The sequence below is a fragment of the Lissotriton helveticus genome, chromosome 4_1 (assembly GCF_964261635.1).
Source record: "Lissotriton helveticus chromosome 4_1, aLisHel1.1, whole genome shotgun sequence".
NCBI lineage: Eukaryota > Metazoa > Chordata > Amphibia > Caudata > Salamandridae > Lissotriton > Lissotriton helveticus.
In genome coordinates this window covers 1,936,338,819-1,936,363,660 of record NC_136063.1, presented here as the reverse complement: position 1 = coordinate 1,936,363,660, position 24,842 = coordinate 1,936,338,819, and the positions used below count along the sequence as shown (strand labels likewise).

The 24,842-nt window shown below is 41.1% G+C and overlaps 1 protein-coding gene across 1 annotated transcript in view; it reads right to left on the bottom strand.

Moving 5' to 3' along the window:
• Window positions 1-24,842, bottom strand: part of LOC144829455 (transmembrane 9 superfamily member 2-like) — a 1,692,131-nt gene that overhangs the window by 511,944 nt on the left and 1,155,345 nt on the right. The window lies entirely within an intron of this gene.

Sequence of the window (24,842 nt, the reverse complement as noted above, 5' to 3'; positions counted from 1 at the left end):
TTTATTTTAACTAATTTTTCCCCTTGATTTTCACCACCTCACCTTTTCTCACCTTTGTAAATAGCTCACAGAAAGTAATTTACTGTCAAAAATGTCTGAATACTACGCCCACTGGAGGGCAGTACGGATGGTAAACCAACAATGCATAACAATTGCAGGCACATCAGTGATTAGCCCATCGGAGGGCGGCAATCCACCTTAATTTAATTCAATTTTGGTTTAAAAAATGACACATTGTATTATAATTAAGGACAAATGCACACCTTTGAAATTGACCAAATCATGGTATAAATTTTCTTGTAAATTATCACAATTGTGGAAATGATGAGTGTTTAAAAAACCATGGTGTTTAAAAACTACTGGTCCCAGAATGCTCAGCACATGTGGGAGGGTCCAGAGAAACATGGAGGTGTAGCCCAAACTTTGTTTTGTCCTTTTATAATTGTGAGCTTCATTCACTAAACTGACCGTGACCAAGACAGCGGACGCTGTCGAAACGCGTTGGTTGTTTTTTGTTTGACCCCCCAATGGATTTGTGAAATAAACACAGAAATTCAACTGAAACAAGCGATTGATTGCCGTTTTTGTCTGCGACTCCACCCATCCCCGGGACCGGGGAAACCTGTTGTGAAATATATATATCTATATATATATACATATATATATATATATATATACATATATGTATATATTCACTGAAAAAACCATAGGTTATAGACCATATATAGTTAGGAATTAGCATTTAAAAAACCTTATTTTACTCACACAAAACCATTGAAATTCCATATATAGTTAGTTGCACTAACTATATATCGCGCACCCGCAATCCACTGCTGATCATGTCACATATTACATCATTCATGACATGGTCAGTGACATCACTGATGACATCACTGATGACATCTCAAATGACATCACTGATGACTACATCCAGTGACTGTATAAGTCTGTAAAGTTAAAATATGTCTTACATATTGAAGAATTAGTGGATGTATAAGTGTCTGGACGAAGGATTTAGTAGGTGCATGACTGAATGTATGAGTGAGTGATTAAATGTGTCTCACTGAGTGCATGGGTTAGTGACTAAACTGTCTTAATTTGTGCATCATTATGTCTGTTGTTCTGTAAACTACTGCATGTGTTGATCAGTAGCTATATGATTAACTATATGGGTTATTGATTGATTGTCCAAGTATTTGTATGGGAGACTGAGTGTGTGTGTGGCTGGCTGGGAGGTGTGTGACTCTGTGCAGATCAATGTGTACTTGTATCAATGATTGTATAAGAAAGTAAGTATGTGTTACTATATGTTTGAAAATGTAAGGTGCTCTATGTTTAACTGTATAGACAAGAAAATGGAAGTGTGATTGATTCTTTACAGGACTGACTAGGTGTGTGAGTAACTCCATGGATGAGTGGCAGAGTGTGAGTGTCTGTATAGGTGTATGAGTGCATATGATAGTGTTGTAAAGATGAGTGATTGTATGTATGAATGATTGTATGGGTGAATGAGTGAATGTGTGTGTAGACGTAGGAATCAGTGAGTACGTATGTAGTAACTAGTATTGGTGTGTCAATGGTTTCAAAAATTATACTCTGTATTTAACACTGGGTGAAACAGAGGTTATATTAAAATGTGAGGAGATGCATTGTATTGTCACATGAATGATATCATCAGTGATGTGGTCATTGATGTCAAATGAGATGTCATCAGTGATGTCATCAGTGATGTCATTTGAGATGTCATCAGTGATGTCATCAGTGATGTCACTGACCATGTCATGAATGATGTAATATGTGACATGATCAGCAGTGGATTGCGGGTGCGCGATATATAGTTAGTGCAACTAACTATATATGGAATTTCAATGGTTTTGTGTGAGTAAAATAAGGATTTTTAAATGCTAATTCCTAACTATATATGGTCTATAACCTATGGTTTTTTCAGTGAATTTTCAAGGTTTTGTAAATGCTAATTCCTAACTATATATGGTCTATAACCTATGGTTTTTTCAGTGAATTTCAATGGTTTTTTAATAGCAAATATCATAAGCTGTCGAATGTCAAGTACGTGGTAAGTGAAAACATTTTCGTGTTTATGCACACTGATCTGCTTTGAATGGTGCCCCCCCCCTCATTTCTATTAGGAGTACTCTCTCTTTGCAGATAGTGAAAGGTAGTTAACGCAGGCCTTTGCCCCCGTTGTAATCCGTCGTGCCTGCTTCTCTCTCCATTTGATTGATTGTTATCCAAGTATTTACTGTTTTAGAATTAGTTCTCTTTGGTTCATTCTCTATTTACAAACAAACACAGAGTCGCAATACTCTGTTTAGTCTTTGCAGATAACGAAAAATCGTGTAAAAAAAAAAAGGAATCGAGCAAAATCAGTAGGCCACTAATGGGATCTCTTTTTGACCTCGCTAAAATAGAAACATTAGGAACAACCCCTCATGACAAATACAAAACTAGTGAGATGAACTGAACTCCACACAATGATGGCTGCAAAACAGCTCGGCTCCGCCACCCACCCCGCCCAAAATAACGATAAAGAGCGGCTGCCATGATTGGTTGCGGAATGGCCACAACGGAGCTACGAAATGGTGCTGCTCTCATGCTAACCCCAGCTTCGGTCTGAAACATCCAGAAACACTGTAGACTACCAATTCGATCAGTTCCGGTAGCGCCCCAATGTAACCCGGTAGAGAAGAACTAGCCCTCCCCTCTTTGACTGATGGTTCTTGTTGCCTGTCCCTTCTGTTGTCATTTAACAGAACTATTTAGCCTGCTGAAAGGGGTTGTGTTTCGACCGCTGGTTGGTGGAGACATTTTGACTATATTCTGGACCTGCGTTGTCGCGTAATGCGTCATATGACGTGCCGCGTTAGCGCATCCGGAAGTCATCCGGGGCGCGCAGCGCGTAACGTAAGCATAACAAGTCATGTGACTTGTTAATAAAACTTTTCATTGGTTCATTTTACTTTTCTTATTCTAATGATGAAAGCCTTGGTCATATCACCTAAAAATTACGCTTTTAATTACTTCCGAACATTATTTTCTCTTAAATATATGTTATAATGTTCCAGGCTAATGTACTTTCCCGGAAATTTTACAACTGTCCTGCAAGTAAAATATATTCTTTTTTCGAGAAAAAGAGCGTTTCTTCGTCCCATGACGGAGCCGTTGAGCAAAAGAGGGTCGACCTGCTGTCTTAGTCGCCGATACGCCTGAATATGAGATTCTTATCGATCACTTTATGTTGCAGGAATAGAAAACACAACAGCCCTTGACCATTTATCTTTACTGCGTTCCTTCGTATTATACCTTTTACCCTTCATGTAATTGGTCTGCTTTATTTCACTTGCCTTTAAATGATTCTAAAACAGTGACTATTATTAAAAACTTTACCAATGTATACACTACTACCATGTTTTCTTTTAAAAACCTTTATTGTGAAAATTTCATTATACAAATACGAGCCTATAACCACGTGGGCCTGCCACGGAGCAAACTGTAATCGTATATGATGAATAGACATTTACACTGTAGAGGAACGTAACGGGCGGGCCATTAGGTTGCAAAAACTAAGGTGTCTAACAGTTACGGAATCGGTGGACGTACATTTTATAATTAAAATACGACAGGGCCAGTTACAATAAAATTATCTAGATATACATTTGCGGGCAAGTACCATGGGTGACGTTAATTCGAATTTTCAACAGTACAGTAATCAATAACACATCAGAACTTAATATCAATAGGGATGTCGAAATATTCAATCAATTCTCGTCCCCGCCCGCCATGTGCTTCAAAACTGCATACGTATCTCGTGATTTCAAGGTTCTGCAACCAGTACACAACAAGGAGTTACGAGTCCCATTTATTCCGGCGCCATTTTGGGCGAGGACGGGCAGGTCCAGGATATAGTCAAAATGTCTCTACCAACCATCGACTATGATGATGTTCATATGCTGTATTTATTAGAGTAACACTCATCTGCCCACATGAAATTAATTTACCACAATCTAAACATGTCATTTTAATCTTTCCAAAGTTCTTCTAAATATTTGGGACCGTTTCCCTTGCCTCTGAAGCTCTCAGTGCCACTTCTTTGATGAATGTACTAGCAGGTCAGGGGTTCTCCTCCAAATCTCTCTTTTATGCAGCACTATAATTAATTGGTGCCACCTCTCCATATGACGATGCATGGTATAGTTACCACAACTATATTTTTTTTCGGTTCCTCTGGAGAGTTCATCGTGGCAGATGAAGCGTGTAACATACCGGGCATTTACCTTTTTTTGCATGTACAGGAAAGGAAAAAAAAATCGAGCGTCCGAGTTCTAAGGTGTCCCAGGGCCATTTTAGTGGACCAGGCCCAAATCCAAAGAACAGGCCGCCATTTTGAGAGTCCTCTTGCAGCCGCCTGTCGCTGTAGCATCAAGAGCGGCCGAAACTCAGCTGAATGGCAACTGAAACGGTAAAGGGGCGCCCCACTACATTTCAGCATTGTAGGATGACCACACCAGTACAGCAACTTGCTAGACATCACCTCGGTGCCATCCGGATCTCGGTGCCCCACTGCAGATGAAGTGCCTCTCAACTATGAAACCACCACGGTGACATCCGGATCTTGGCGCGTTGTGCTGCCTTCGGCCTATTCGCACATCGGTCCGCTACTGACGCCATCTCACAGGCTAATGGGGTGACCCACGCCGAGTTTCAGCATTGTAGGATGACCACACCAACTTGCTAGACATCACCTCGGTGCCATCCGAATCTTGGCATCTTAACGCCTAGTGGTATCTTCCATACAGAAAATATTGTTACGCTGCCTTTGGCCCCATTCGCACATCAGTCCGCAACTTAGACATCACCTCGATGCCATCCGGATCTTGGCATCTCAGCGCCTTGTGGTGTCAGTCAGAAAATATTGTTGCGCTGCCTTTGGCCCCATTCGCACATCAGTCCGCTACTGACACCATCTCACAGGCCAATAGGGCGCCCCACGCCGACTTTTACCATTGTACGATGGCCACACCAGTGGCACAACTTGCTAGACATCACCTCGGTGCCATCCGAATCTTGGCATCTCAACGCCTAGTGGTATCTTCCATACAGAAAATCTTGTTACACTACCTTTGGCCCCATTCGCACATCGGTCCGCAACTTAGACATCACCTCGGTGCCATCCGGATCTTGGCATCTCAGCGCCTTGTGGTGTATTCTCTTCAGAAAATATTGTTGAGCTGCCTTTGGCCCCATTCGCACATCGGTCCGCAACTTACACATCACCTCGGTGCCATCCGGATCTTGGCATCTCAGCGCCTTGTGGTGTCTTCTACTCCGAAAATATAGTAGAAAATATTGTTGCGCTGCCTTTGGCCCCATTCACACATCAGTCCGCTACTGACACCATCTCACAGGCCAACAGGGCGCCCCACGCCGACTTTTACCATTGTACGATGGCCACACCAGTGCCACAACTTGCTAGACACCACCTCGGTGCCATCCGGATCTTGGCATCTCAGCGCCTTGTGGTGTCTTCAAATCAGAAAATATTGTTGTGCTGCCTTTGGCCCCATTCGCACATCGGTCCGCTACTGACGCCATCTCACAGGCCAACGGGGCGCCCCACGCCGACTTTCAGCATTGTAGGATGGCCACACCAGTGCGGCAACTTACTAGACACCACCTCGGTGCCATCCGGATCTTGGCGTGTTGTGCTGCCTTCGGCCTATTCGCACATCGGTCCGCTACTGACGCAAACTCACAGGCCAACGGGGCGCCCCACGCCGACTTTCAGCATTGTAGGATGGCCACACCAGTGCGGCAACTTACTAGACACCACCTCGGTGCCATCCGGATCTTGGCGCGTTGTGCTGCCTTCGGCCTATTCGCACATCGGTCCGCTACTGACGCAAACTCACAGGCCAACGGGGCGCCCCACGCCGACTTTCAGCATTGTTGGATGGCCACACCAGTGCGGCAACTTACTAGACACCACCTCGGTGCCATCCGGATCTTGGCGCGTTGTGCTGCCTTCGGCCTATTCGCACATCGGTCCGCTACTGACGCAAACTCACAGGCCAACGGGGCGCCCCACGCCGACTTTCAGCATTGTTGGATAGCCACACCAGTGCGGCAACTTACTAGACACCACCTCGGTGCCATCCGGATCTTGGCGCGTTGTGCTGCCTTCGGCCTATTCGCACATCGGTCCGCTACTGACGCAAACTCACAAGCCAACGGGGCGCCCCACGCCGACTTTCAGCATTGTAGGATGGCCACACCAGTGCTGCAACTTGCTGGACACCACCTCGGTGCCATCCGGATCTTGGCGCGTTGTGTTGCCTTCGGCCTATTCGCACATCGGTCCGCTACTGACGCCGCCTCACGTGCCAATGTATTTTCTCCTAATTTTACACCCTATGCCGCATAACAGGTCATGTGACTTGTTTATAAAACTTTTCATTGGTTCATTTTACTTTTGGTTTCCTAATGATGGAAGGCTTGATCATGTGACCTAAAAACAACACTTTTCATAGGATGAAAACTTTTTTTTTTCCCCAAACGATGAAAGCCCCACCTTGTTTCTGGATGTTTCAGACTGAAGCTGGCGTCAGCATGAAAGCACCACCATCTCGTAGCTCAGTCGTGGTCATTCCGCGAGCAATCATGGCAGCCGCTCCCCACCAGAAGCCTGCAGGAGTCGGAGCCCCCAAAACTTTTGATGAATTCTCAAGGCGGAGGGGACGCTTTCGAGAATGAGGTCCAAGACCTAGCAGACAAGCGTCCGATTTCCAAGGTGTCCCAGGGCCATTTCAGTGGACCAGGCCCAAAAAGGAAACAGCCTGCCGCCATTTTGAGAGTCCTGTGACAACCACCTATCGCTGCACCGCAAGAGTGGGCGCAACTCAGCTGAATTGCGGCTTTTGACACAGTGGACCAAAAACGGACGGAATGGCAACTGAAACGGTAAAGGGGCGCCCCACTACAACAGACGAGACTCCACCTGGAGAGGCCCGTTCACGCCGCCTCCCCCGGGGCGCTCCACGCCGTTATTCGGAGCAGCATTGTAGGATACCAAAACCAGTGCGGCAACTTACTGGACATCACCTTGGTGCCATCGTTCTGCTGCCTTGGAACTATTCGCGCAACAGTTTGCTACTGATGACCCACCCCCCGCGACGCCCCATGCCGTTATTTGCTGGGTGGCAACTTACTAGACATCACTTTCGTGTCATCTAGATTTCGGCGCGTTCTGCTGCCTTGGAACTATTCGCACAACAGTTTGCTACTGATGACCCACCCCCCGCGACGCCCCACGCCGGAAATCTGGACGTTGTGCTGCGTTGGGACTATTCGCACAGCCGACCGCTACTTCGTTGTTTTTCCCTAAAAATGTTTATATGTTATTACTATTTTTGTTTTCTTGTATATATTTATAAATTATTAAAGTTTTATAATCTTACTACTTTGTCGGAGTGCTATATATTTTTAATGTGACACATAATTGTAAAAACTTTGATGTACAAAGAGTCATCCCTGGAATCTTCCGCTTCAGGCTCGGTCCCCTCCCCAATCACAATACAGGATGTTTTTCAGATAATAGCAACGCTTCTGCTGTGACGGATCTCATCGAGTGTGGGCCTTGATCTACTATAACTCCTTTGAAGAGGGGTGATTCTTTACAGCTGTGGCCATAAACTACATCTGCAGGGCTAGCTGATACCCTAGGACCAGCCTGGACAATCGGACACAGAGGAAAAGGAGTGTCAGAGGGTGCGGTAGTGAATAGGGCGAAAGGGAGGTGTCGGGCGGGCACAGGGTGTGATTCTCAGGGAACAGCAGCGCAGATGGGGGAGGTTTATTACCCATGCATAAGACAGAGAGCGGGGGTGACCACTGCCTGGGGGAGATGCTTGCGAGGGTGGGGAGCCATGCTAAGGATCGACAGCGTGCACAGAGTGGGTCTGGTCAAGGCATCTAAAATGGCTGCCGTGCACGACAAAAGTGTGGCATTTGAAAAAAGACAAGATGGCGCAGACAATGTTTTTCAACACTTCCTGATTTCCTTCGAATCGAACGTTAACAGACGTTGGGGCATATTACCAAAGTTAAGCGATATTTATCCCTAACGATGCTTAGCAACGATTTTTTTACCGTCAGAAATTATCGCAGATAAACCTTGCTATTATCAAGGTTTATCGGAAATACGATAAAAAACGACCGCAATGCATTAATATCGCTGAAAACTCAGCGATATTCATGCATTACCGAGCTAATGCTCTTAGCCATGTTATCCACCTCCCATTGGATAACATGGCTAAGAACTGCTCAGGGCAGGTGGTAGCTTTTAGAGATATTCGCCCTTATCTCGAATATTTCCAAAAGTTGATAATAGGAGATAGCGATGTTAGCGACTGTTTCCAGTCGCTAACATCTTGGCATGCCCACTTTGCATGTCATTAGTGATAAATATCACTCACATGCAAAGTGGGGCCCAAGATGGTCGCTATCTTCTACTAGCCGTCGCTAACTGGTGTTAGCAACAGCTAGGTAATACACATATAATTTTATCTCCGCGAAGCGGAGCGCTGTTACAGATATATATCTTGTTTCTGAACGTTAATTTCTCAAAATGCACTGAAGCACATATATTGAGACCTAGCAAAGGCACATCGGGCTACCAGTCCCTACAATTTTGCCAAGTTTCGTGCAAATCCATTCAGCTGTTCGATCCTACCGAGAGACAAGATGGCGGCCGCTACGGACTGTTTGGAATGTTTACAGACACCGGAGAGCCAATCAGCTTCGCTTCGCAAAGCTCCGTAACGCGAAAAGTACGCGAAGCGGTGCGCTGTTACAGATATATACCTTTTTTTGAACGTTAATTTCTCAAAATCCACTGGAGCACATATATTGAGATCTAGCAAAGGCACATCGGGCTACCAGTCCCTACAATTTTGCCAAGTTTCGTGCAAATCCATTCAGCTGTTCGATTATTATTATTTTTTTTTTTTTTTGCCCCGCGGGGCCCTTTTAAAACCTCCACATCAAACCTAGGGGGTGAGCGACAATGTACTATGCCCCCTTATGGTCATTTGCCCCTTCGCTTTGGCCTCCTCTTGTCTCTCGATCCTACCGAGAGACAAGATGGCGGCCGCTACGGACTGTTTGGAATGTTGACAGACGCCGGAGAACCAATCAGCTTCGCTTCACAAAGCTCCGTTGCGCGAAAAGTCCGCGAACCAGAGCGCTGCCCGGTCCGCTGTTACAGATATATATCTTTTTTTAAACGTTAATTTCTCAAAATCCACTGGAGCATATATATTGAGACCTACAAAAGGCACATCGGGCTACCAGTCCCTACAATTTCGCCAAGTTTCGTGCAAATCCATTCAGCCGTTCGGGCTAAAAGTGAGGCCAACCGCCCTATGGAAATTAACATGGGAAAAACGCGTTTTGGGACCCCCCTTTTTTCTCGGCCCCCCCTTGACGAACCCCCCCCAAATTTTCAAGGGCTGCTCAGAAACAAAATGTGCCATTTTCCTGAAAATTTCAGCCAATTCCGTCCACAAACGCCAAAGTTATTAGACATAGAATTTTCAAAAAACCCATAGAGAAAAAATCCTAACTATATATACCTACTGGCGACCGCCAGTAGGTAATATACATACGTATATATATATATATATATATATATATTCACTGAAAAAACCATAGGTTATAGACCATATATAGTTAGGAATTAGCATTTACAAAACCTTGAAAATTCACTGAAAAAACCATAGGTTATAGACCATATATAGTTAGGAATTAGCATTTAAAAAACCTTATTTTACTCACACAAAACCATTGAAATTCCATGTATAGTTAGTTGCACTAACTATATATCGCGCACCCGCAATCCACTGCTGATGATGTCACATATTACATCATTCATGACATGGTCAGTGACATCACTGATGACATCACTGATGACATCTCAAATGACACCACTGATGACATCACTGATGACATCACGGATGACAACATCCAGTGATTATGTGTTTCTGTAAAGTTTAAATATGTTTTACATATTGAAGAATGAGTGGATGTATAAGTGTCTGAATGAAGGTTTTAGTAGGTGCGTGATTGACTGTATGAGTGAGTGATTAAATGCGTCTTACTGAATGCACGGGTTAGTGACTAAACTGTCTAAAAGTGTGCATCAGTATGTCTGTTGTTGTGCAAGCTGCTGCATGTGTTGATCAGTAGCTATATAAGTAGCTATATGGGTTATTGATTGGTTGCACAAGTATTTGTATGGGAGACTGAGTGTGTGTATGGCTGGCTGGGAGGTGTGTGACTCTGTGCAGATCAATGTGTACTTGTATCAGTGATTCTATAAGAGAGTAACTATGTGTTAGTATATGTTTCAAAAATGTAAGGTGTTCTGTGTTTAACTGTATAGATGAGAAAATGGAAGTGTGATTGATTCTTTTCAGGACTGACTAGGTGTGTGAGTAACTCCATGGATGAGTGGCAGAGTGTGAGTGTCTGTATAGGTGTATGAGTGCATATGATAGTGTTGTAAAGATGAGTGATTGTATGTGTGAATGTGTGTGTAGACATAGGAATCAGTGAGTGCGTATGTAGTAACTAGTATTGGTGTGTCAATGGTTTCAAAAATGATACTCTCTATTTAACACTGGGTGTAACGGAGGTTATATTAGAGTGTGAGGAGATGCATTGTATTATCACATGAATGATATCATCAGTGATGTGATCATTGATGTCAAGTGAGATGTCATCAGTGATGTCATTTGAGATGTCATCAGTGATGTCATCAGTGATGTCACTGACCATGTCATGAATGATGTAATATGTGACATCATCAGCAGTGGATTGCGGGTGCGCGATATATAGTTAGTGCAACTAACTATATATGGAATTTCAATGGTTTTGTGTGAGTAAAATAAGGTTTTTTAAATGCTAATTCCTAACTATATATGGTCTATAACCTATGGTTTTTTCAGTGAATTTTCAAGGTTTTGTAAATGCTAATTCCTAACTATATATGGTCTATAACCTATGGTTTTTTCAGTGAATTTCATTGGTTTTTTAACAGCTAATATCTGTAGCTGTAAAATGTATTCTTCTTTAAATCCAAAAAAATATTTTATATGTTTATTAATAACTTTTTTTTTTTATATTTTTTTTTCTTCGTTCCTGCTTCGCGAATCGGGAAGCTTCCCGTTAGCTGACCTTGATGCCGCGAAATAGACAGCGAGCCGGTAAACGTTTCTTTACCGCAACTGCCGCGTTAGAAAACAACATCGTGACGCCTCCCGTCCGCATGACGTTTCGCGTTGTCGCGTGATACGTCATATGACGTGCTACGTTAGCGAACTCGTACGCTTACCGAGTCGCAAAGCACAGGTTTCTGGAAGCAAACCGGGAGGCCCTGCAAAGCGCGTAACGTAAACACAGCAGGTCATGTGACTTGGTAATAACACTTTTCATTGGTTCATTTCACTTTCGGTTTCCTAATGATGTAAGACTAGGTCATATGATCTAAAATGAACACTTTTCATTGGTTGAGAACTATTTTTTTTCCCAAATGGTGAAAATCCCTCCTTCTTTCCTCACTCTGACTTTCATCATTGTGAGAGAAAGACCCTTTGTTACCAGTGAGCAATGGCTTCTTTACTAGCTTCAGCTGGTGCTTCCCCACCACCTCCACCACATCCAAGGAAGAGTGGACCACCTGCTAAAGTTATAATTCAGCAAGAAGAGGAAGAAGAGGAACAGGACGACCTAGATAATCTCCCTATTATGGCCAGAAGATCTGTTGTACCGGAAGTAACGGGACCAGAGGGCAGGGAGATGGTGCCAAATATACAAACGAGATTTCGTGAAGTAAAACAAGTCTGCGTACATTGCAGTGGATTCATTTGCTACGGAGAAAGTAGCATCACTCTGATCAACAGAGCTATTGACAATCATGCTCATGTTTGTCCGAAACTCCCCAAACAATAAATTCTTTTTTTTTGTTTTCTTGCTCCTGTTGAGCCCTTTACAATGAATCGTTTTCGTTGCTCCCTCCGAAAAAAAAACAAAAAAAATATAAAACTGTTCAGAAAAATTCAAAAAAAGTAAAAAAATGTTCAGAAAAATAATAAAAAAAATATAAAACAACAAAAACAATTTAAAAAAAAGTTCTTTTCAGAACTACCTCCCCGTTATTAAAAAATTGGTACAATATTTGCAACTGTGCCAACCTCTATTTCTCTTAGTTCGCTTCCCAGTTCGCTCCCCGGTACGCGAACCGGAAGCGAACCAAAAATTTTTTTTTTTTAAAAAGAACAGTAAGTATAAGGGAAGGAAACAGACAGTTATGTTAAAAGAAAGACAGCTATAGGGGAGTAAACTAGAGATACTATTACCGTAATCCACTGCTGATGATGTCACAGATTACATCATTCATGACATGCTCAGTGACATCATCAGCAGAGGATTGCGGGTAACAGTATCCCTAGTTTATTCCCTATAGCTGTGTTTCTTTTAACATAACTATCTGTTTCCTTCCCTTATACTTACTGTTCTTTTTAAAAAAAAATTTTTAGATCAGTCAGAAACAGTGAAAGTAATGAAATATAAAAGACTACGTAGAATATGAGCACTGTATGCAACAACTTTGACACTTACAGAAGCCTCACCTTCTCCATGCCTCCTACACAGTTCTACATGTACATCATAAATGCAAACAGAACAGAATTAATTATACATGTTAAATGGTTTATTTTTGCTGTTCTCAGAATGTATCAAATTTCACTAAAACAGTGACTTGAAGGTATTCATCATATAACAGCGGGGAAAAAAAAACACAATCAAAATGATTGTGTTTAAAAAACCCATACAACATTAAAAATCAGAATTCAGAACTCCTTAAAGTTAACTTACTTTCCATGACGGCCAAGGATGTCCTATGAACAGCTTACACTCTGTTGTGCTGTTATTACTTTCAACCCGCCACTTTCTGAAAGAAAACCTCCATCGTTTTCAAAAACATGTTACATACAATAAATGACTTCTTGCTCTCTACCACAAGATTCCACAAGGCCAAATCTTGTCAGAGCCATGTATAACTCTTGGATTTCTTGTTAGCCAATCCCGTCTTTTCGCATTTCCGCAACTTTCAGAATTAAAATGTTGAAGATCATTTACACAATCCTGGACTAGTAATATCTTCCCCTTCTTGCTCAATCATGTTCTACATTTCCTATCACACTGATACTGCTTACTATGAAGCAGACTTACACTACCTTTATGACTAGTACAATTATTTAATTCTCTACATCACTTTTAATCACAAAGCAATGTAAAACAGTAGACAGCATTGCAGACTTACATTCCCTCTACTCCATGTTTTGATTCGCTGCTTCAATTAGCTTATAAAAAGAAATAGTTTTTCTGAACTCATTCAAAGTGCACGTATTTATCAATAACGTCCAGTGTTATGGTAAAAAGTTATGTCTCTGTACTACACTTATCTTCAAGGCCAAATAGTGTAGGAGCCATGAGAACTTCTTGAAATTCCTCAGAGCACATCCCGAGATTCTTTCCCTAAAATTTTGGTTTTAAAAACACCAGGTAAGAGTTTTTAAGGTCATATGGCAATTTTTTTTTGAAAATTAAAACAGAATCATTGCAGAATGACCAGCCATTTCTACACTTTAAATAAGCTGTATAATGTCCTGATGTTATTGAAGAACCATCATGATATATAATTGCTACAGTTACAAAAGTCCTTCCTGATATTGACAACTGTGAAGCCACAAAATTTTTAATTAAAGTTGTCAATTTTGTTCCATCAGGCTTACATCGTTGGAACATTAAAATGACATACTGGCCATATGTTCGTATAAATAATGTGGACATCATTTCAGATTTACATTGCCTACACTCCATATTGTGATCAGCTGCTTTTACTAGCTTATTAAAAGAGACTGATTTACTGTCTGGCAAAGTTAAATATATAAATCTTTCTGAGTCTACACTAGTACTACTTGATACCCTACAGTTCTCGCAGTCATGCTGCCATTGATAAGAAAGCCCAAACAGATGATCTACATCTACACCTTCAGCATACAATACATCAAGCATATACATTAAAAACTCCTGACAATCTTGCTGACTATTTTGAGAGAATTGTGTTTGGCCTGAACATCTGTCTAACAGATTTCGAATTTCAGACACACTTTCTATGTTTGTTCTATCAGTGCTAAATTTCTCTAACACAGAATTTAACAAACTGCAAAATCTTTGATCAGAATTTACATTTTGTAGAGAAAACAAAACATTAACCACTACATTAGCATAGCAGTTGACACCAGAACTGTTTTCAAATTGAAAACCAACAACATCTTCAACAGAATCCTTTTTGTTTCTGCTTATAATTTCAGGTTCATCGACTTTTCGTCTTTTTGCTACAACCTCCCCAGTATTGGTCACATTTCTTCGTTTCCGGCCTACCACACGTTTCTCAAACAAAGGATACTGAGGCAAATGTGGCGCATACTCTCTTCTCAACCTATTGTATTCCTTAACACAATCTAGATCCGCACAAATGTTTGTGACATCACACTCAATCAAGTACAATCCCGATAAAGTCCTAACTCGTGACAATGCCACATATGCCATACCCTCCTTGAACACAGAACTGCCAATATTCACCAATGCACTGTCTACACTTAAACCTTGCGATTTATGGATTGTCACCGCATATGCCAAGCAAACAGGAAACTGCTTACGACGAACATATAAGTCTTTTACAAGCAAAAATCTAGCAGAACAACGAGCAATTAGCTGTACTTCCTCAATGCCATCAAATTTAATTTTTAAAAATTCAATTCCATCTCTATTTCTGTATTTCACAAAATCAACAACATTACCCATTGATCCATTTACCAGACCTCTTTCAACATGTAAATTCCTTCTTAAAATTATACGGCAGTTCAAGCACACATTCAGAGTCTTTTCAAAACCCGCAGTTTTAGATATACTCTTCTCTAATGAATCCAATTTTGTTTTCAGATTCTCAGACAAAATAATTGTTGATCCCATATGCTCTACTCTGTCAATAGCTTCCAATTTCACAATCTCTTGCTTTTCTAAATGCAACATTTTGTTGTTGAATTTGGCACATTCTGCAAGAGTTGGCATCAAACATATTCCAGATTTTTTCTCAGTAACTTTCTGAAAAATATTCTCAGGCACAACATCTTCGTCTGGATATAAATTTGTCAGTAATCGTGCATGTAAAGCTTCTTTCCCATGCTCGGTCACTTTTCCAATTCTAACATCTTGTAGAATAGTCTTGTAAACTTCATCCTTTGCCTGACGCATATTTTCATGCAGTTCAGCATAATTGAAGTTTAACCATATATTGACGTTGCCAATACTCCCTAAGCACTTCCTGGTATCTTCATGCGTGAGCATTTTGAACACAGGTTGCCCTTTCACTGGTGTCAGCTGCAGAAGATCTCCGAAAACAATGATGTGTTTGCCACCAAATAACACATCATACTCTGTTTTGAGAACTTCTTGCATTCTCAAATGCACAAAGGCAAGCATGACATTGGAAACCATGCTTACTTCGTCAATGATAAGAAGTTTCATTTTCCTCAAGACTCTTGAAACTTCAAAACAAGCATCTCCAGATAGCTTGTGATATTCTAATTTGTTGTCATGCTCCACTGGCAGCATCAGTAAACGATGTAAAGTAATCCCTTTAATGTTATGTGCTGCCAGTCCAGTTGGAGCGGTGACAACACAAGACAGCGATGACTCTGTCCTTTCCTGCAAATAACATGAAATTGCTTTAATAAGGAAACTTTTTCCAGTTCCCGCTTCTCCACTCACGTACAGTCGGACAGGCTTCAACGACGTACATGAGCACTCTTTCTTGTCATGACTTAATCCATGATCAATTTGCATGGTAAGTTCGTCATATATTTTCCTCTGCTCAACGTTGAGTTGTCTTTCCAACTCTTCTAAGTTAACCGCATCCTCCTGAGCATGTGCCATGGCTCTTTCCACTTCATTCATAGCAGTGGCAGCTTCATTTTCGATAAGAGGTCCTCCTAGTGGATCCTGACTCAATGAAGCAGAACTCTGACTGTCCTGAGAACTGTCTCTGGCAATCTCGGCTGCAATCGTTGCTTCCTGCTCAATTTCCACATTCAACATTTCTACATATTTGGGAAAAGCAGGACATTCTATGGTCTCCTTGGCAGCATTGAATGAGTCTTCGTAACAAAGGAAATCTCCAAGCAGTTCCTCTTCTGCACGCCAAGGCTTAAAAAGTTGCAAAAGTGCTAAATAGAAAAACTCCTTTTTTTCAGGAGATTCGCCACTCAATTTTCGATGGTTTATCAAGTGGCATTTTCTTTGCTTGACCAGACATCCCTCACTTCCTATTACAGCATACACTCCTTTCTCAGTATCTTCTTTGATGTTCCTCTTGAATATGTAATTTTGCAGAACCTCATACAGACAAACATTCTCGAGGTGACTGCTTCGATTTGGATAATATGTATCCAACATGTTGCTCTTCAAAATGTCGGTCCTGTTTGGCTCCTTTTCCGCCAAATACTCAATTTCCCACACAGGTTTCAGAACTCGATTACGCGTTGCAGCAAGACCAACACTCGCCCAAACGATACTCCTGGACTTGGCATAGAGACTTGCTGAAGACAACCGGTCAGAACATTCATAAGCTCCGATTTCTCGATGCGACAACATCTTCAGACTGAAACTGTACAACTTCTTGCTGAGGCTCTTTTCATGGGAAATGTCCTCCCACATATCCTTCAATTCTGTCTTCTCTTTTTTGGTGATGTAAGATGTCACATACCGAGCCACAGCCATACAGTTATCAGCCACAAACTGTATATCCATGTTAGCATTCCACATGGACAAAATCACCGGGTTGTAGTCGTTGATGTTCTTAGACTCTTCGTTCCTCTTCAAATTGTATGTGTTTTTAGGTGATTTCTTCATCACATTATGTCGCAGCGAAGACATCAAACTGTTCACTCTTCCTTTAGAAATCACCGATCGTGGAAAGCCGAAACGACATTTGGTGTAGAACTTGTCTTTGTTCCGGAATTTACGACGACAGTACTTTCCACATCGATGGCTTTGGAAACGTAGAACTTTTTCTCTTAGGCTTTTTTTCTCCTTTGCGTTTGGAACAGCACACGTAGAATACTGTTCTATGAAACTCATCACTGAGTCGTCTGCATCCGTTCCAAATTTAGGTGCATCCTTGATCCACAGCAACATATGCATATGAGGAGCACCTCTTGCTTGGTACTCCTTCCTCCAGAAGAAATCCAACACCTCTCCAAGAGGTGGATTCTTCTTATTCATGATGAAAGACATCATACCTTCAAATCTATGATTGAAGTACCTACATACATTGACTGGATCCAAAGAGCACAGTTCTCCGGGTGTCTTGAATTCGATGTTTTCTACGTTAGCATTTGCCTCTCGTAGAAATTCAAGTAAGTCTTCCCAGCCATACTCAGCACAGCTCAAAGTGAGGAACCATGTGGGAGTTCCTAAGTTCCTCAGCATACATTTTAAATCACCATGACGACGGTACCAGTACTCATTAGTACCACGCTGACACGCCATGAGATTAATCAGGTGAGAATCCAAAATACTGTCTTGGACATTGACTTTATCCATAAAGTCACTTGCCGAGATGTTTTGCATGTGTATACCACTTTTCAAGATGTGGTTCACTGCATATGACAGTCCAGACAGATCGCTTTCAAACAGGAGATGAAACAAATAAGGAATGCATTGTCGAAACCTAGGATCTCCTGCATACAATCGCAAAGTCCGGTATTCAGAAGCAGGAATTTGATGAGGTCGCTCATCATATCTTCCTCCCTGACCTGTTGGAAAAAGCTGTGGGAAACACCGAGCTTCCAAACTTTCCTCCCAAACACTAATGGGACTCCCTTTCACTTGTTTCATTTGAAACAACTCAATAGCATTCCCCATGACTTCCTTGGAATGCAAAGGATGAACACTATAATGTTCATATATTTCTTCACTAGTACAGGGTTCTACTTTCTCAATTTGACCAGCACACAAATCGCTATCCTCTTCCTCACTTACTTCCTCTTCTGCAACATATACATTTTTATAGTATTTATTATATTTTTTCAAATACAATGTTGCCCTTTTGACTTTCCTAACATCTACTAAATCTTGCCATATTTTCTTATTCTTTGTCGGAACCCCATTAACTAAGATAACAAGAGGTTCCTCTTCCACTTTTTCTACTCCAATTGTGTTAATGTTTTTCTTCAAATCTAGAGGCAAATAAACAACTCTTCCCTTTAATCCTCTCTGTAAATCTGATGGAGGCAATTTCCCTGTCTTTGGCTCCATTCTTACAATAGCCTGAAAGGGATGGATACTTTGAATCAAAATAGATTCATAAGTATTTAAATCCTTCAATTCAGAAGGAATCTCAACCAATTCCAGATTATTATGAACTGCTCTAGCAGGCATCTGGTTTTGATTTAATTTGTTACAACAATAAGTACACACACGTTGATCCAATCCCAAATCAAAACAATTTTCTACCATCAAGTATGTTGTAAAATCCTTCCATTCACTATTATTTTCCCTTTCACTTTTTCCATATAAATCCACTAACTTAGTCTGATTCTTATAATAAGTGCGTCGACAACACACACAAGTGAAATTTGGCCTCTCACTTGATTTCACCTCAAACGTCGCAATTTCCCTCTGGAAATTATCTGTACTGGAAACCTGTACACTATCTTCCACATTACTCTCTTCTTCTTGGTCAATTTCAACATTCTCCTCTTTACTTCCAAAGTAACAAAACTCAATTTCTTCACATATATTCTTCACATCTATTTCAGAACCATGCAAAAGAGCAGCGCATAATTGTTTAAGCATAATTGCTGGACTCTTAGCATAATACAACATTCTAACTAATTTCCTCACTTTATTATGATGCACTGCTAGCATCCTGAAATGATGAAAAACACTCTGGCATACTCTCCTGGAAAGACAAGCCAGTGAATGACCATGCAAACCTATCACTTCTCTCACTCTGCAAGGATCTAATTCTTGCAACAACTTCATTTTCTGCTTCAAACTTTTCTTACTAAATGACCGTATAAAATCACAAAGCAAATTGATGGAATCCTGTCGCACACTGCAAATACTACTACACTTCCAGGTGTACACAGGACCCTTAGGACGTCTCCCTAAAACCTCATTACCTAACACCTCTTCTATCTCTGTTCTCACAAGTTTTTCTTTTTCAACTGGACAACCATCTTTCACTTCATAAGCTCGACCACTGGTGTCAACTGCATGCACCAAATCATTATCCTGGAAATAACTCTCCTCATTAAAAAATGCCTCAGAGCTTGAACTATGCATCCATTCTCCAGAAAAAACTTCACAAAAATTACTACGATTAACTATTCTCTTCCATCTACTATTTCTTTTGAAATCATAAATTACCTTGTTTAGCTTCCTAATTCTATTGATTGTCAAAATAAATAACTTACGTTTAATTTCAAATGCCTGATCAATAACTTTCTCAACTATTTTTTTTCTCTTATAAAAAACCACTTTCTGCTGACCTTTCTTAATATTTTTTAACAAATTCCCAATTATCCTGTTGCGGAACATTCGTTTACGAATATCCCTAAACTGTTGTTTCCTTCTACTTTCATGCATAGAGTTATCTCTTACTCTAGCAGTAACATTTCTCATTGGCCTTTCCTTACCATTTGAATTCTTTCTCCTTTTCTGGACTGAAACATTTTCTGTAGTAATATTTTTTTTACTACACATATTTCTTATGACTGTTTTTCGACTCTTACCCGGTGCTTTCTTGGTGACTTGACAAATCTTTTTGTTAGAGGACTGCTGCATTATTCCATGGTCCTGCTGTCTTTGACGTTTTGCAGCCTTTCTTACTCTTTCTTTGCTAGGCATCCTAAAATCTTGAAATAATCTGCAGTTGAATCTGTGGTAAAATATAATAAAAAATGTTATTAACCACTATTACCCAACAGTAAATTAATAACAGTCATCAAAAACTTAACACACTACTTAAGTATATAATATACTGAAGCCTATCTCCAATTTTTCACTGAACAGGACTCATCTCTTCTTAACCTTGGATAAACCTCACCTACTCTGTGTCCCCTGCACATAATTAAATGTAAAGGGGCAGATTTATATTAACTAGCACATCCCCAGGGATGCACCAGTTAACGTGCACCGCTGCTCTGCCACCCACGGTGTGCCGCATTTACAATCAGATAGGACAAAGCTACATCAAAACCCTGCGCCTGCTTGAAGCAGGCATAGATCTTGACGCAGGTAGGCTGAAAGCTAAAGCAACAACTAAGTGTCGTGTGCAGAAGTTACAAAAAAGGAAAAATGGCGTTTAAACCAGTAATGAGACCATGCTAACGTAATACAGAGTAAAAATATCCAGGATCTACATCAGTTTGGGGTTCACGAACCTGGCAGGTACAAGGCACTGAGGCTTTCCACCGTGCATGTCTCATCCCAAAACATATCTTGTTTGTGAATGAAACAATTTCCCAGACCAAATGCTTTGGATTGGCTACTTCTAAAAAATTAAACACCCCTACTATCCCGGAGTTAGAGGAATATGATGGTTGGAGTAATTTTACTCGTTGTCTATTAAAGATTTACAGGCCCTACTCCGTAATTCTTCCTTTAACATTTCCAGTATAAATCCAAAAGGTTGACTGCTTTGGCAACGTGCCTTATCCACGGTTTAATAACGCTGCCTTTTGCTTTATATAAGTTTTCAAATTGTATGAAATATATACCAATAGGTCGTTATTAACCTTTAGGTAGTGGTTTTCTTCATGAAGTCTGGTCGCTTCCATACACATACAGATTTTCAAAGATGATCAAGAACTTTATCTGAATGGAGAGGAATGCACTGAGACGCCAGATCATTCACTAATGTGTAGGCACATACAGTTACACGGTTCATGCAACAAACACCGACCAAATATGGCTTGCGTGTTGCAAGGCACACCAGTTCCTGCTATCATCCCCACGTTCAAGTTCTTGGAAAATGGTAGTTATTTGATGCTCAATAATGAAGATTGTTCTGGGTTAATTAAAAGTATTCATTTTATCGTAACAGTAAATGAACGGGTTATTTGCTGCAGAAATGTTCTATTTCCTCCCACACATGAACATAGGGAGTTTTCAATCTGGCCACAAATACCAACCTTGGCAGCACATTTCAACGGCATGGCAAGAATAAGAGCTATTTTGTCTCAGAGAGAGGTGGCCTTGAGTTCGGCCCGTGAAACTTTCGTGCTTCACACAGCGAACACCCGTACAGAGGTGCAGACCCTTTTAAATACAGATTCGCCTTTCCATTTCAGCAAGATGGTTCGGACTATCTCTAACGCGTCCTCCACAAAGGGCCTGGCGCACTTTTTTAAAATTGTTACCAGTGGTCTCGTGACTTCATTTGAGAAAATCTTTGGAGTCATCCCTGCTTTCTTACATTCTATTTTTTCCACTCTGCTTCGTGGATTCCCATTTTTACTTGCATTACCAGCGGACGCTCCTGTGCTTTTTTACATTTTTAAATATGGATGTCCCTCCTGTGCAAGCTCCCGCCCTGCAGCTGCTGACACTGTTCCGCAATCGCATGCTAGAATATTATGGCACAATGCCGTTGGCGATATTAAGCACGGCATATGGATTATCTTTTCTATGCTGATGTGATTCCTTCAAATCTAAGACACTAAAGTATCGGCACGCCCTAAACCAACACAAAGAGACCTTCTTAGCAAATAATATATTATGTGTATTAGGGAGGGTGAGATATAAGCAGCCGCGGGCCGTGGAGGGAGTTGCGGTGGGGCAGGGATGCGGGGAGGGGGAGGGGCAGGGTGGAGCCCTCTCCACCCTGCCCCTCCCCCTCCCCGCCTCCCTGCCCACCGTAACTCCCTCCACGGCCCGCGGCTGCTTATAAGTGTTGCTAACTCTTATTCATTTACAGCATGTTAACATACTGTCACCATTCGCTTTTTATGTACTATTGACTATGCTGGTAATTTTGCTACTGATAATATGTGAATATGTATAATCTAAGATACTACGCCTGAGAAGACGGCATTAGTAAATAAACATTTCAAATACACATGTGTTCTTCTTAACTCCATGTTCTCGTTTCTAAGAAATATATAACGACCGACTGTTCATGAGTTTCACGTATCCTGAGGTACTATAAGTTCATATTCTGGATTGTCTAAACATTGAGAGTTTGTTATATCCAATGTGACACTGTACCTAGCTTGCTAAGGGGTTTTGATTACTAAGGTGAGTTTTGGGACACCCTAATTCGCCGAGGTTCCAATCCTCTGTCCACAGTTCTGTGTCAGAACAGAAACCCTGCGACAGGGGCACCCCTCAACCTTACTGGAGCTTCATCACACTTGCGATACAACTCCAGCAATGCGCCAACTTTACGGCACAAATACGTCACGCATCTGTGCTGTTTTTGCCCCATGATGCGCCGCATTGTAAATGCAGCACACCATAGGTGACGGAACAGCGGCACAGAATGACTAACACATCCCTGGTGATGCGCCAGTCATCATAAATCTATCCCTATGCTTCTTATCTTGTTAGAGATAAACCTCCATATGTATCATCAAAGTTTTTTGCATTTCCTAAATAGCGAACTTTAAGGAATAAATAGCGATTCTTTACCATTCCTAGTTTGCGATGACCTATTTGCTAATTACAAATTACCCATTCATTTCCATGCAGCAGGAGGCCCATAGGAATGAAGGTGCAATTTGCGATTAGCAATTACCTCATCACAAATTACGAATTTTTCCGACGGTGCAGGGGTGTCTCAAGAACACCCTGCTGCACCCCTGAAAAAGAAATTTGGGGTCATATGGCGCACATAAATTTTGAAAACATTCCTTTACCTCAAAAACGATTTTCAACTCATAATTTGAAAACACTGCACATGGGGAAATGACTTAAAATGTCCTTAAGACACATAAAAGCATTTTTTGATTGCCTTTGCAGCATGTTTCAGTCACCTTTAACATGCCTATGTAACGGAAACATTCAAAATCTAAATTTGCCATGCACAGGTGGGAGCATATTTACAAGCAATTTGCTCCACAGACAAACTTCTTACATTGAAATGGGAAAAATAACATCAGAGACTCTCAATTACCTTATAAAGAAGCAGACACCATTATGTCCTTCTCATCAATATTAAAACCATTGCTTTTTCTCAAAAACGATTTACAAGTCATAATTTGAAAACACTCCACAGCTCCTATGCACATAAAAGCCCTGTCAGTACTAATACTTCACATTTTCTCCAATTACAATTTCTCAAAGAAACAAAATCTATTTGTGAAACACTTGAGACAAAGCAACATTTGAAAAACACAACTTTCTTCATAATTTTCTCCTTAAAGCACACTATTTTCTATCTAAATTAAAGAAATCTTTTCTCACCTTAGCAAATACTTTGAGTTTCAAAACAGTCTCAGAAACACACCAATTTGTCTTCAGCAGAGCAAAAGGTATGCACTCCAGAGTCTGCAGCTATCAAAAGCACAGAAATGCTGTAATTCCTCACACATATCTCTCATGTCACCCAATCAAAACTCTTCCCTCACTTTTTTTCAAAGCAAAACCCTTCCCCCCTCTGCCCCCTCTCTGCTTTTTCTGCATAGCAACCACCTCTTGCAAGACCTCTCACACAACAATGTTGCAATTGAACTCTGAACTCTCAGTGCACCTGCATATCCAGAGCATTCTTTCATTTAATGATTTTTTCTTCGCCACTCAAAATACATCTTTCAACGAACTCATCCATGCACACTAACTTTCTGTTTTCAGCAATCAAAATCCACCAATCACTCTTACTGCTTCATTAACACAGAAACTCCTCAGTTTTTTTCATTTTACACTCTCATTTTTTCAACTGCCATTTCATTGCCACACTTCATCTGACTGCAGCAGAACCTTCTCTCACCATGTTTTCTGTCTGGATTGTTGGACATAGTTCCATCTATTGGGCTCAAACGTACGCTGAAAACAGGAATTTACCTAACCTCAATTTACAAGATGTGGAAATTAAGTGGTTTGGCCACAGAGGATTAAAATGTCACCAATTGATACCATTGGTGAAAACCTTTATGCATTTGCCAAAACCTGACCTGTTAATTGTGCACTGTGGAGGTAATGATTTGGGCACTTTGACTGGGGTAGGTCTGGAAATGCTTTTAAAGGACACCTTTGAGCAATTGATGGCACTTTTTCCTCAGACTGCCTTGGTATATTCAAATATATGCCAAAGACAGAAATGGAGGTGGTCGAACCAATTTTGTCCACAAATTGAGAAATCGAGGAAGCATGTAAACAAATCTGTTTCAGCTTACATGAGAGACCATGGAATGGGCTCCCTGTACAACAATAACTTGCGTTACTACATGCAAGATATCTGCAGAGGAGATGGAGTTCACTTCTCAGATGAGGGCAACAGAGTTTTCACTCTGAATTTAAGAATGTGCATTGGTACCTACTTATAAGTACCTAAATGTACCATAAACCCAAAAGCTCTTCTCAGAGCTACCCTACATCTGATCACTCACAATTATTATTTTACTCTAACTTTTTTCACTAATTTTCAAGAAAGTACGCTCCCCAGAACGCTTCCCGGTTCGCGAACCGGGCGCACTCCA